Below are 12,158 nucleotides of genomic sequence, written 5' to 3'. Positions count from 1 at the left end.
AAGTTGTGATTGGCATCCAGAGTTAGGGAAGGGGATAGTTCTGTAAGACTGAACCCTTAACTTGTGGGATCTGACGCTATCTCCAGGTAGACAGTGCCAGAATTGGGTTGAATTGTAGGGTATCTAGCTGGTATCCAAGGTAGTGCTTATTGATGTGGGGAAACACACATACACACACAGAGGAATTGGTGACTTGAACCCTATTTATTAGTGGTACATTGGTTACAACTGATGAACCCACACTGATACCTTCTAATCACCCAAAATCCATACTTGAACACTCAGGGTTCAGTCTTGCTCTTGTACACTCTGTGGGTTTGGACAAATGTGTAATGACATGTATCCTTCATTATAGTATCCTGCAGTTTTGTCACTGCTCAAAAACTCCCTTGTGCTCCATCAATTCATCCCTGTCTCCCCCTATTTTACCCAGGTCCCAGCAACCACTGATCTTTTTACTGTCTCCATAGTTTTGCCTTTTTCAGAATGTTATATAGCTGGAGTTATACACAATGTAGCCTTTTCAGATTGGCTTCTTTTACTTAGTAATAATGCATTTAACATTCCTCCATGTCTTCCCATGTCTTGAGAGCTCATTTCATTCTGGCACCGAATAATATTCCATGGTCTGGAGGTTTATTTATCTGTTCACCTGTTGAAGGACGTCATGATTGCTTCCAAGTTTTGGAAACTATGAATAAAGCTGCAGTAAACATCTATGAGCAGGTTTTTCTGTAAAAATAATTTTCACTTATATTGCTTTTTAGTCTGGAGATGGGGACAGTGGTTAGAGGCTGGCCTGAGAGTCCCCAACAGAGGGACCAGGCTGGGTGTGGTCTTCTAGGACCTTCATCCTCATCACCATCATGAAGCTGTAATAAGAACTAGGAATCCAGGACTTCTCTGGTGGATAAGAATCTGCCTGTCAAGGCAGGGGACATGGGTTTTGATCCCTGGTCCAGGAAGATTCCACATGCCATGGAGCAACTAAAGCCTGGGGGCCACAACTACTGAGCCGATGAGCCTAGAGCCTGTGCTCTGCAGGGAGAGAAGCCACCAAAATAAGAGAAGCCCGCACCCCACAACAAAGACTAGTCCCCACTTACTGCAACTAGAAAGAGCCCAGGCACAGCAATGAAGACCCAGTGCGACCAACACATGGGAAAAAAAAAAAATATATATATATATATATATATACACACATACACACGTGTGTGTGTGTGTGTATAAAGAACTGTGAATCCTGTGAATCCAGCAGTGTTGTTGTTAGCATCTGTCCACCATGGAGTTCCTAGGATCCAGGGTTCACTGAGCAGTTTCAGGTGTGCTGCTTAACTCAATCCCATAGCAACCCTGCATGGAGCAAATCCTACATTTCAGATGCCCGTGTTTTGCACAAGGTTAAGTTTTTACTTTTTACCCCCAGCCCACTATAAGAAATATATTTTATAATACAAACAGCCTCAAATAAATGAAACAAGTGTCCCCCCAATATTCTAGTATCTTCTAATCTTTTTCATTTTTGAAAATACTAGTCATGACACTGACTTCATGACACATTTGCAGAATTATGTTTATGGTGCAGATTCTAGCAAATTACTGAACCTCTGCAAGCCACCTGGCACACCTCAAGATGTTGTTGTGAATAGTAAATGAGATAAGGTATGTGAACAGTTTAACACAGGACCTAGTTTATGGGTTAGGAAGGAAGAAATGGAAGACTACAATACAAGATGGATGGATGTTATCACTTTACTGATAGGATAGAAAGTGAGGCTTAAGGAGATTAAGTGGTTCCTAAGGTCTCACAGACAAGGCCAAAACCAGGATTGAACTCAGAATCAGGCTCTTTTTTCTGCAATTCTAAGCTGCCTTCCTAGAGAAGCTTAACTTGCTGGGAGTGGCTTCCAAAGGTTGTACTACTGGTTACAGCTCAGTCACCTGGGTAGAGGCCCAGTTCACCTCTCCTGGAGGTTATAAGAAGTTGTTCCTACTCTCTCCTGAGCTCATGACTGTCTTCTCTCCCCCTGCTCCATCGTCCAGTTTAATATCCATTTGCTGGGCACTGATTGGTCACATGGCCATTCCCTCTCTCAGCCTGGAACACTACTGATACTGCCCTCCCTACCTCATTCAAGTCACCCCTAATATGTCACCTCCATACTATAATCCCTAAACCCCTAATCTGAATGAGAACAAACAACCCCTCTCCAGGACCGCCCCTTTCTCCTGCTTTAGCTTCTTCCATGCGTGTGTTTTGGCCTGACAAGTTATACGTTATCTTGGTTTATCCATTAACTCTTGTCTTCACTAAGGCTTCCCTGGTAGCTCAGATGGTAAAGCGTCCACCTACAATGTGGGAGACCCGGGTTCGATCCCTGGGTCGGGAAGATCCCCTGGAGAAGGAAATAGCAACCCACTCCAGTATTCATGCCTGGAAAATCCCATGGACTGAGGAGCCTGCAGGGCTACAGTCCATGGGGTCACAAAAAGTCAGACACAACTGAACGATTTCACTTTCATTGTCTTCGCTAAAACATAAACTCCAGGAGACTAGGAACTATTAGAGTTGGATCTCTGCTCTGTCCCTGGTGCTTAGAACAGTAACTGGCACAGAGGAGGTACTCAGTAAATGTTTGTCGAATCAGTCAATGACTTTGGACTCAGACTGCAGAGCTGGGCTTATAAACCAATGCAGACCATAGCGAGCCGTTTTGGTGGACGTTCTAACAGATGGACTCAGGCAAGTACAAAGGGAGCTCCCTGGAAGCACAAAGGAGGCAAGGATCAATTCCGATTGTGGATCAGGGAGGAGGAGGTCTCTGAGTGATCCCTGGAGCTGGGTGGAACTGCAAAGATGGAGACAGCATCCCACGTGGAGGAAAAGGCCAGAGCGAAGACGCAGGGGCGGAAAGGTGGGTCGGCACATAGAACAATCCACGGGGCCTGTAGGTTTGGGCTCAGGATTGATGGGCAGGTGGGAAGATGGCTAGGGTGGGTTGCTGAGGGAGTTGAATGCCAGGTGAAGAAGTATGGAGTTTTCAAGTCTCTGACAGTGTCTTAAAGTGATCCATCCATCTATTATCTTTATCTATATCCATCTAGATATATCTGATTCCTATCTATCTGCGCACACATATTTGGAACACATATGTGGAACACATGCTGCTGCTGCTGCTGCTAAGTCACATCGGTCGTGTCCGACTCTGTGCGACCCCATAGACAGCAGCCCACCAGGCTCCCCCATCCCTGGGATTCTCCAGGCAAGAACACTGGAGTGGGCTGCCATTTCTTTCTCCAATGCAAGAAAGTGAAAAGTGAAAGTGAAGCTGTTTAGTCGTGTCCTACTCTTAGCGACCCCATGGACTGCAGCCCACCAGGCTCCTCCGTCCATGGGATTTCCTAGGCAAGAGTACTGGAGTGGGTTGCCATTGCCTTCTCCCTTACACATGCTAGAGGAGCCTATTAAAATATACATGTAAAATTAAAATTATATACATACTACACATAAAAAATCACACATATACATACTTGCACACATGTATGTGTATGCATAATTTTTATTTTTATATTTAATTTTTATTAAATATATGTATATGTGTTTTAATAGGCTCCCAAGATTCACAGTTTGGGCATAAAAGGTTTTGCGATGAAACTCTCCCTCCCGCTTCTGTCCTCCCCTAATGATACTGTATTGTGTGTCTTGCCCCAGCAGATTCACATTTACTGCAAGGCCACACTTGCAGAGCGGCTGTAAATCGGGTGCAGGCGTTCTCACCTCTGACCCACAAACAGGGCGTGCCCTCTCTCACCACTGCCGGGTGAACCTTCCACGGGCTCCGGACCGGAAATCCTGCGCGCTCCACCCTCTGCCAGGTGGATGGATTGAGTCCGCCCACTTCTGTCACATGAACCAATCGAGCACGTTTATGCAAATTGAGATCCATTCCCTAACCCCGCAAGACAACCAAAGGTTGCGGAGGTGCAACATGCCCACCAGGTTCCTGTTCTGACGGAGCTCAGAGAAGTCTGTAAAATTTCTGCCAAGGGCGAAAACCACTTGGAAACTTTGGGAGCTGGAGACATGGGGCATAAATGGAATGCCGCGGTAAAACCAATGGCACTGAATCACAGAAACTGAGGCTTGAAGGCTTGCTGGAGGTCATTTTTCTGACTTCTGGACTGACTTTCTGCCTCACTCCGCGTCATTCCTGTCAGGTGCTCACAGGTGCTGGTGAAATCACTACCTGCAGATATGACCCAGCTGACGAGAAAGAGCACGTCCCAGATCTGGCTATTGAGTTCAATTCAGTTCAGGGGCTCAGTCGTGTCCAACTCTGTGATCCCGTGGACTGCTGCATGCCAGGCTTCCCTGACCATCGCCAACTCCCAGAGCTTGCTCAAACTCATGTCCATCGTGTCAGTGATGCCATTCAACCATCTCATCCTCTGTCGTCCCCTTCTCCTCCTGACTTCAGTCTTCCCCAGCATCAGGGTCTTTTCCAATGAGTCACGTCTTCGCATCAGATGACCAAAATACTGGAGTTTCAGCTTCAGCATTCAGTCCTTCCAATGAACATCCAGGACTGATCTCCTTTAGGATGGACTGGTTGGATCTCCTTGCAGTCCAAGGGACTCTCAAGAGTCTTCTCCAACACCACAGTTCAAAAGCATCAATCCTTTGGCACTCAGCTTTCTTCACAGTCCAACTCACACATCCATACATGACCACTGGAAAAACCATAGCTTTGACTAGACGGACCTTTGTTGGCAAAGTAATGTCTTTGCTTTTTATGCTGTCTAGGTTGGTCATAGCTTTTCTTCCAAGGAGCAAGGGTCTTTTAATTTCATGACTGCAGTCACCATCTGCAGATTTTGGAGACCCAAAAATAAAGATACAGGAAAAAGCCCTGTGGAGAATCAGAAGTGATCTCAAATACTGCTGTTGTATCTTTGCTGTGTGACTGTGGCACTCCGCCTCAACTCTCTGAGCCTCAGTTTCCACACCTGGAAATTGGGAGTAATAACACTATCCTCCTGGCTACTAATAACACTACCCTCCTTGATGTGAGGATTGATGGGCTAGTCAAATGGACAATGCAAGGCGTTTCCATCTCTGCAAGTCATAGTGCTTTATAATTTAAAAAGTATCACTTTGGGGTTAGACAGACCAGGGTTTAAATTCTGGTTGTCCCAGTTGCTTGCGATACCTGCCTTAGGAAAGTCACTTTTACCTCTCTCTCACTTTATTCAGTTTTAAAGTTAAAAATATCATGGGCTGTTGACAGGATTAAACGAGCTAAGGTTTATAAGGCACTTGGCACAGGGCTATACCACTTGTGGTGGCTAGAACCAAGGCACCTCCTGGATCCTCCGTTTCAGCATCTGTCTTCTGGGTGCAACCATCATGTTCCCCGTATGCGTATGCCTCAAAGGATTGTTCTGAGGCTTAAATATCTTGTGACACAGTTTATAAATAGAAAAACATCACACCAATGTTAATTAATGATACAGCAAGGCAGTCAGCACATTGGAAAAAAGCCTGACCTTGACCCTGGCTCTACCTTTCATTCTCTGTGTGTCCTTGGACAAGTGACTTCCCCTGTTGAAGGGTCAGTTTCCTTGCCTGCAATAGACCATCTATATGGGCCATCTTGGACATTGGTAAGATGGACTATGGAAAGTGCCTACTATAAAACTTGCACACAACAAATTTTAATAAATAGTTCCTATTATTACTAGCAAGTTTTTCTTTAAGTTTCCCTAATTCTGTTTCTGGAACTGAGAGAAATAGGGTGAAAACACAACTGGTTTCTCACAATACATTATTCTGTATCTTTTGACTTGTATTATGGGAATGTATTGGTTTTTTAATAAATAAAATTTAAATGTATAATATTGCATATTATATATAATATATTGTATAATAATATAATATATATAATATATTGTATAATAATATAATATATTATAATATTATACAATAATATATTATATAATAATATAATATATTATAATATTATACAATAATATATTATATACAATAATATATAATATTATACATTTAAATTTTATTTAAATATAAAATTTTGTATTTTATATAAAATGTAAAATTTATTTGTATATTATTGTATATATTATTATATGTTATACTATATGTTATATATATTATTATATTTATAATATAAGTCTATTGGGTAGAATCTCATGGGTAGAGACCTTGTCTGGGGTAAGAAGATACCCAAATGCAAAGTATAACCTGGTACCCACACATGCCAGAATGTACCATGGAAAGGCAGAGTCATGTTTTTTTTTCTAAGATCACAGGGAAAATTGCCAAATCCAACAAGGGGTCACCTCTGAAGGGACTGACCATCCATTGGTGTAAACATTCTCCAAGCCACTTGAAGTCATGTTCTATGGAAGGAAATGACCTCGATTTGGAAACCCTCAGGATGGATTTCCCTCTGCATCAGAGGTGTTCAGGACTCTGGGTGACTCACTCCTCCCTGCTGGGCTTGCCCTCCCACCCCAATAAGGTTGAACACCTCATCTGGGAACAATAGCTCTCCCCTGACCCTAATGCCTTACATGGAAATCAGCTAGCTCTGGGCCATCCACCCAATCCACAGCCAGACTACTCCAGTGTCCTAGAATGCTGCTGGCCTTGGACAGCCTCCCTGTCCCTTTCTCTCCTGGGGCCCTAGTCTGAACTGATCACCACTGCTGTTCACTGGAGTCTCCCATGCAGCTGAGAATGAAGGGCAGATAGAACATCATAAGCCAAGCCCACGTTTTCCCTTGTGTCTACCATCACATCTTTGCTCTGTGTGGCAGTGACCTGGCAGTTTAGGTTCTGCTTCACAGATGATCAAGGCAGGCAGGAGAAGACTGAGGTTTAGGGCCTGGGCTTTAACTGCCTTGTCCTGAATTTACATGTCACTTTCACACACCTCATTGGCCAGGACTAGTCACAGGTCCTGCCCTTTCACTTGGGGAGTGACTGGAGTATTCAGGAAGCATTTCTGTGTCTGCTACATTCTTCATACACAGTCTTCTGGCCAATAGTAATTGGCTCTAGACTCAGAGGACACTAGAATGGGAGAGACCTTGGGACTCATTTCATCCAGAAGCAAATCAGAATCCTCTGAGGTTTTTGTCCAAAATGCAGAGTCCTTGGTCCTCCTCCAGGCCTGCTGAATCAGAACAGTCTGGAGCCTGGGAACCCACACTGTTTTTCTTTTAAATTTATTTTTGGCTGCGCTGGGTGTTCGTTGCTATGCATGGGCTTTTCTCTAGTTGTGAAGAGCAGGGACTACTTTCTAGTTGCGGTGAACTGGCTTCTCATTGCAGTGGCTTCTCTTGTTGCAAGACACGGGCTCAGGAGTTGTGGTACGCGAGCTTAGTTGCCCGCAGTCATGTGAAATCTTCCCAGATCAGAGATCCAACCCATGTCCCCTGCATTGGCAAGCAGATTCTTAACCACTAGGCCACCAGGCTAGTCCAGAATCTACATTTTTAAAAACTCACTGGGAGATTCCAGCAGTAATCAGCCTAAAGTCCACTGATGGAGTTAAACCCCCTTTGATAGATGAGGAAACTGAGGCTGGGAAGGACAGTGACTCTCCAGGCCACACAGGAAGTAAACAATTAATCTTAGACCAGAATCTAGGCTTCCTGGCCGTTGCTTTTAGCACCTGTATTTGTAACCTGTGGTCTCTGCCTGCCCTAGCTTCTGATAACAGCATTTTAATTCTCTTTGGTGGAGACAGGGTTCACAGTTGAAGTTCCCAGGGTTCAAGTAGGGCTGACCCACCCAAGCTTGGAATGGGTACATGACACAGAACTAACCAATCAGAATCCCGGGGTATGTTCTGAGACAGTGTGAGATTAAGTTCAGAAAGTGGGAGGCAGCCTCAGGATGTTTGCTAGAACTATTTAGGGAGAGAAACTCTCTTTCCACTGAGGTTGTTCCCTGGTCTGCTGTGAGGCTGGAGCAGCTGGCTGTCTTTGTTGTTATGAAGGGACAGCGCCGGAAATAAGCCCTGAAAAGAGAAAAGCAGAGATAAGGGAAGGAGGAGGGACCTGATAGCATCCTCAGATGCCTGCATCCAGCTTTGGCTGGACTTTTCCCTGAGCCAGTAAATTCCATTTCAATTCCTGGAGGTTGAGGTTCTGCCCTTATAGATCCAAATAAATGACTGGAGACAGAGCACTGCAGGCCAGAAGCACCACATCCAGTTGACAAGCATCTATTGAGGGACTTTGGGGAGCGTCAAGTGTGAGGTACTGTCCCTGCCCCTCACAAACCAGGACACAGGACCAACACACGTGGCAGTTTGGGTGTCCAAGACAGTGAGGTGCCTAGACTGGCATCACAGACATCCAGGGTCTCATGTGATCTCCTCCCCAGGAGTTAAGCAAGGGAAGCATAATCATCTCCAAATGATGAGGAAACTGAGGCTCAGAGAGATGAAGTCACTTGCCCAAGGTCACATCAGAAGTGACAGAGCTGAGGCTTAGCCCAGGTGTTTCCACCTTTAGCCCAAGTGCTTGGTGCTCCACTGGGCTTCACTCGGCCTGGAATTACTTGCCAGCGTCATCTGAATGCCTGCCACGAGCAAGACACTGTTGTGAGTACTTCCCATGTTTTGCTTATTCGGTCTGTACGACAAGGTACTGGTGAGTATGATGATGGTGATGATGACATTGCGCAGCTGGACAAATAAGGGGGCTTGGGAATTTAGCCAAGGTCCAAGGGTTGGGCAGCATCAAGGTCTGATTGTGGCCCAGGGAGTCTGGCTCCTGAGCCCTCTGTGGCTGGAAGTTCACTCACTCTCCTTGCTACACCACATCTAAGCAGACGGCTCCCTAGCTTCTTGTCACCTTGATGAGAGTGGCTGATTAGAAACCAACCTGGGGAGGTGGTGGGGAAGCGAGGGAGAATGGATGAGAGCATCTTCTCTGATCACATTGACGCTCCTGAAATGGCTCCAGCCAGAGTCGCTTCTGGGAGGCCTCAAAAAAGGTCCATGGGGGATTCTGTTAAGAGGCAGGGAGTAAAGAGTTGTCTCCAGACTCCTATATACACAAAATAGTTGAAAGCAAGGTCTCAAAGAGACATTTGTAAACATGGACATCTATAGCAGCAGTATTCACTGTAGCCAAAATGTAGAAGCAACCCAGTGTCCATTAACAGGTGAGTGGATAAACAAAATCTGATATATGTCTGTTTGTGTGTGTGCTAAGTCACTTCAGTCGTGTCTGGCGGTTTGCCACCTCATGCACTGTAGACCACCAGGATCCTCTGTCCATGGGATTCTCCAGGCAAGAATACTAGAGTGGATTGCCATGCCCTACTCCAGGGGATCTTCCCTACCCAGCGGTCGAACCCACATCTCTTATGTCTCCTGCATTGGCAGGTGGGTTCTTTACCACTAACACCACCTGGGAAGCCATATATAGGAAATTCTGAGACAACATGGATGAAAACATTGCTGCAAAATGGATGAAAACATTCTACTTTGTGAAATAAGCCAGACACTAAAAGATAAAAACTGTATAATTATACCTATATGAGCTACCTGGACCCATCAGATTCATAGAGGCAAAAACTAAAATGCTGCTTGCCAAAGACTGAGGGGAAGGGCAAATGGGGGAGTTATTGCTGAATGAGGGCAGGGTTTTAGTTTTGTGGAAGAAAGTTCTGGAGATGGATGGTGACACAATGTAAGTTACTTAATGCCACAGAATTATACGCTTTTTTTTTCTTTTTCTTTATTTTTTTAATATATTTTTTCTTTTTTTTGAGAACTATAAAGTTTTTAAAAACATATTTATTTATTTTAGATTGGGCTGGGTCTTCATTGCTGCGTGTGGGCTTTCTCTAGTTGTGGTGAGTGGGGGCTACTCTTTACTGCAGAAAGTAGGCTTCTCATTGTTGTGGCTTCTGTTATTGCGGAGCACGGGCTCTAGGGTGCACAGGCTTCAGTAGCTGCAGTGTGTGGGCTCGGTAGTTGTGGCTCCCGAACTCCAGAGTACAGGTTCGTTAGTTGTGGTCCATGGCCTAGCTGCCGGGTGGCGTGTGGGATCTTCCCAGAAACCAGGGATGGAACTGGTGTCCTCTGCATTGCAAGGAGGACTCTTAACCACTGGACCACCAGGGAAGCCCAGACCTATACACTTGAAGATGGTTTAAATGGCAAATTTTATTTTATTGCTTTTTACTACAATTAATAATTAATTAATTAAGGGGAAAAGAAGAGTAGTCTCCAAAGACAGCCCACTGTCAAATCCCAGTTCTGCCACTCATGTGCTGTGTGACCTTGGGTAAGTTGCTTTCCCTCTCTGTGCCTCAGTTTCCTCGTCTATCAAATAAGGATCATAATAGCTAGCTCAACAGAACTGTAGTGAGGTTTAAAGCGCTTCATACCACTAAAGTCCTCAGAGCTATGCCTGGAACACTGTAAGCACTCAGTAAGGTTAGCTATTATTATTTTTATACAGTTACTTAGGACTGAAACTAAATGAGAGAAGAAAAATGATAATTCTTTCTTCTTTACAATCCCTGTCTCTTTCCCCAGTTTCCACCAGGCTAAAGACACTAGATTGGGAAATCGCTGGTGGTCCAGTGTTTAGGACTTTGTGCTTTCACTGCCAAAAGCCTGAGCTCCATCCCTGGTCAGGGAACTAAGATCCCACAAGCCTCAAGCCATGACCAGTTAAAAAAAAAAAAGACACTGGACTGTGCTCTCAGCCACAGGGTGAACTTGTGGGAAAAATGAATGTCATAGTCAGTTAGCAGAAGATTTCAACCCAGCCCTTCCATGTGCTGCTCTGAAACCTTTGGCCAGCTCACTGACCTCTCTGTGTCAGATTTTTCTCTTCTATGAAATGGGTAAACTACTGCCTGTCTCACAGGTGAAGTGAGGATTAAGAGAAAGAACGGACACCCCACACGTGTCCATCCCTCCCTTCTTCCTGGATCCGTGGTGGCGGGTGCAGCTCTGTGTTCCCTCACTTCCCAGGCTGCTCCTGGTTTGTAAAGAACCAGAGAAATGTTGTCTCCAATGACTGGAACTTCAGTCCACATGACCAGAACAAGCATCATCAACAAAAGGCCACCCACCCTCCAAGGCCTGCAAAAGAGGCCTCTTCCTCCTTTTAGGCCTGCAAATGTGGGCTAGGGAGATGCCCAGGATGATAAATAAAGAAAAAGCAAAAATAAAACCCCCAAAGTGTTTATTTTGGGATAAGAGTACATTGCTAAACACAAGCCACAAAGACTTGTGTACAAAAACCACAAGCCAGGGTGCTGAGCAATGTCCCAGGCTGCAGTGCTGTGAGGAGGGGCTGGGCTGGAGCAGCTGGGCTGGGCCCAGGGGGCAGGACCAGGCCCCGCCCGTGGCAGCCCTCCAGGGCACCCTGGTACCTTGACATCCGGGAGCTCGGATTTCTCACACTCCAGACCACACAGCCTGGCAAACTGCATGGACAGTTGTGGTGCCCCCTCGCCGCTGTTCCTGCCTCGGCCCCTCTCCTTTGTAGGGCCCCCTCTGCCCACCCCACCTGCCGTAGTCCCACTAACTCCAGCTCACCCGCTGTGTTTGTTTAGACACCATCTCTGCTGGCAAACTGTGAGTGACCCCACCACCACCACCACCACCCAGACTACTCCATAACCCCAGCGTTCATCTCTATCACAGCTATTCTGTGATGTGTTGCAATTCTTGTGTACTTGCTTTTCTACTAAGCTGCAAGCACTTAAGCGTAGGAATAGTGTAATGGTCAGGGACATGGATTTGAACCCAAATTGCCATGGCTTGACTTCTAGCTTTCCAGCCCTGTGACCTTGGATATTTGAATCAATCTCTTATGCCTCAGTATTTCCTTCTCTAAGTTGGAGATGATAATGACAGTGCCCGCCTTATGGAGATTCTGCTGATTGCTGAGTATGTCTGTTCCAGTTTTGCATTGCAGAACTGGGAAAACAACAACAGAATGGGTTTCTGGTACCCATTTAGCCAAGCATGGAACAAACCTGAACAAACCTCCACTGATCACTATAAGCCCTTACCCTAGTGGTGGACCGTTGTGACATTTTGGGTCTCCTGGAATTAGGGTCAATTCAGAGCCAAAAAAGTCTGATTATTCCCCTC

Source organism: Odocoileus virginianus, chromosome 23, assembly GCF_023699985.2.
Source record: "Odocoileus virginianus isolate 20LAN1187 ecotype Illinois chromosome 23, Ovbor_1.2, whole genome shotgun sequence".
NCBI classification, from domain to species: Eukaryota; Metazoa; Chordata; class Mammalia; order Artiodactyla; family Cervidae; genus Odocoileus; species Odocoileus virginianus.
Note: the sequence above shows the minus strand (reverse complement) of the source record.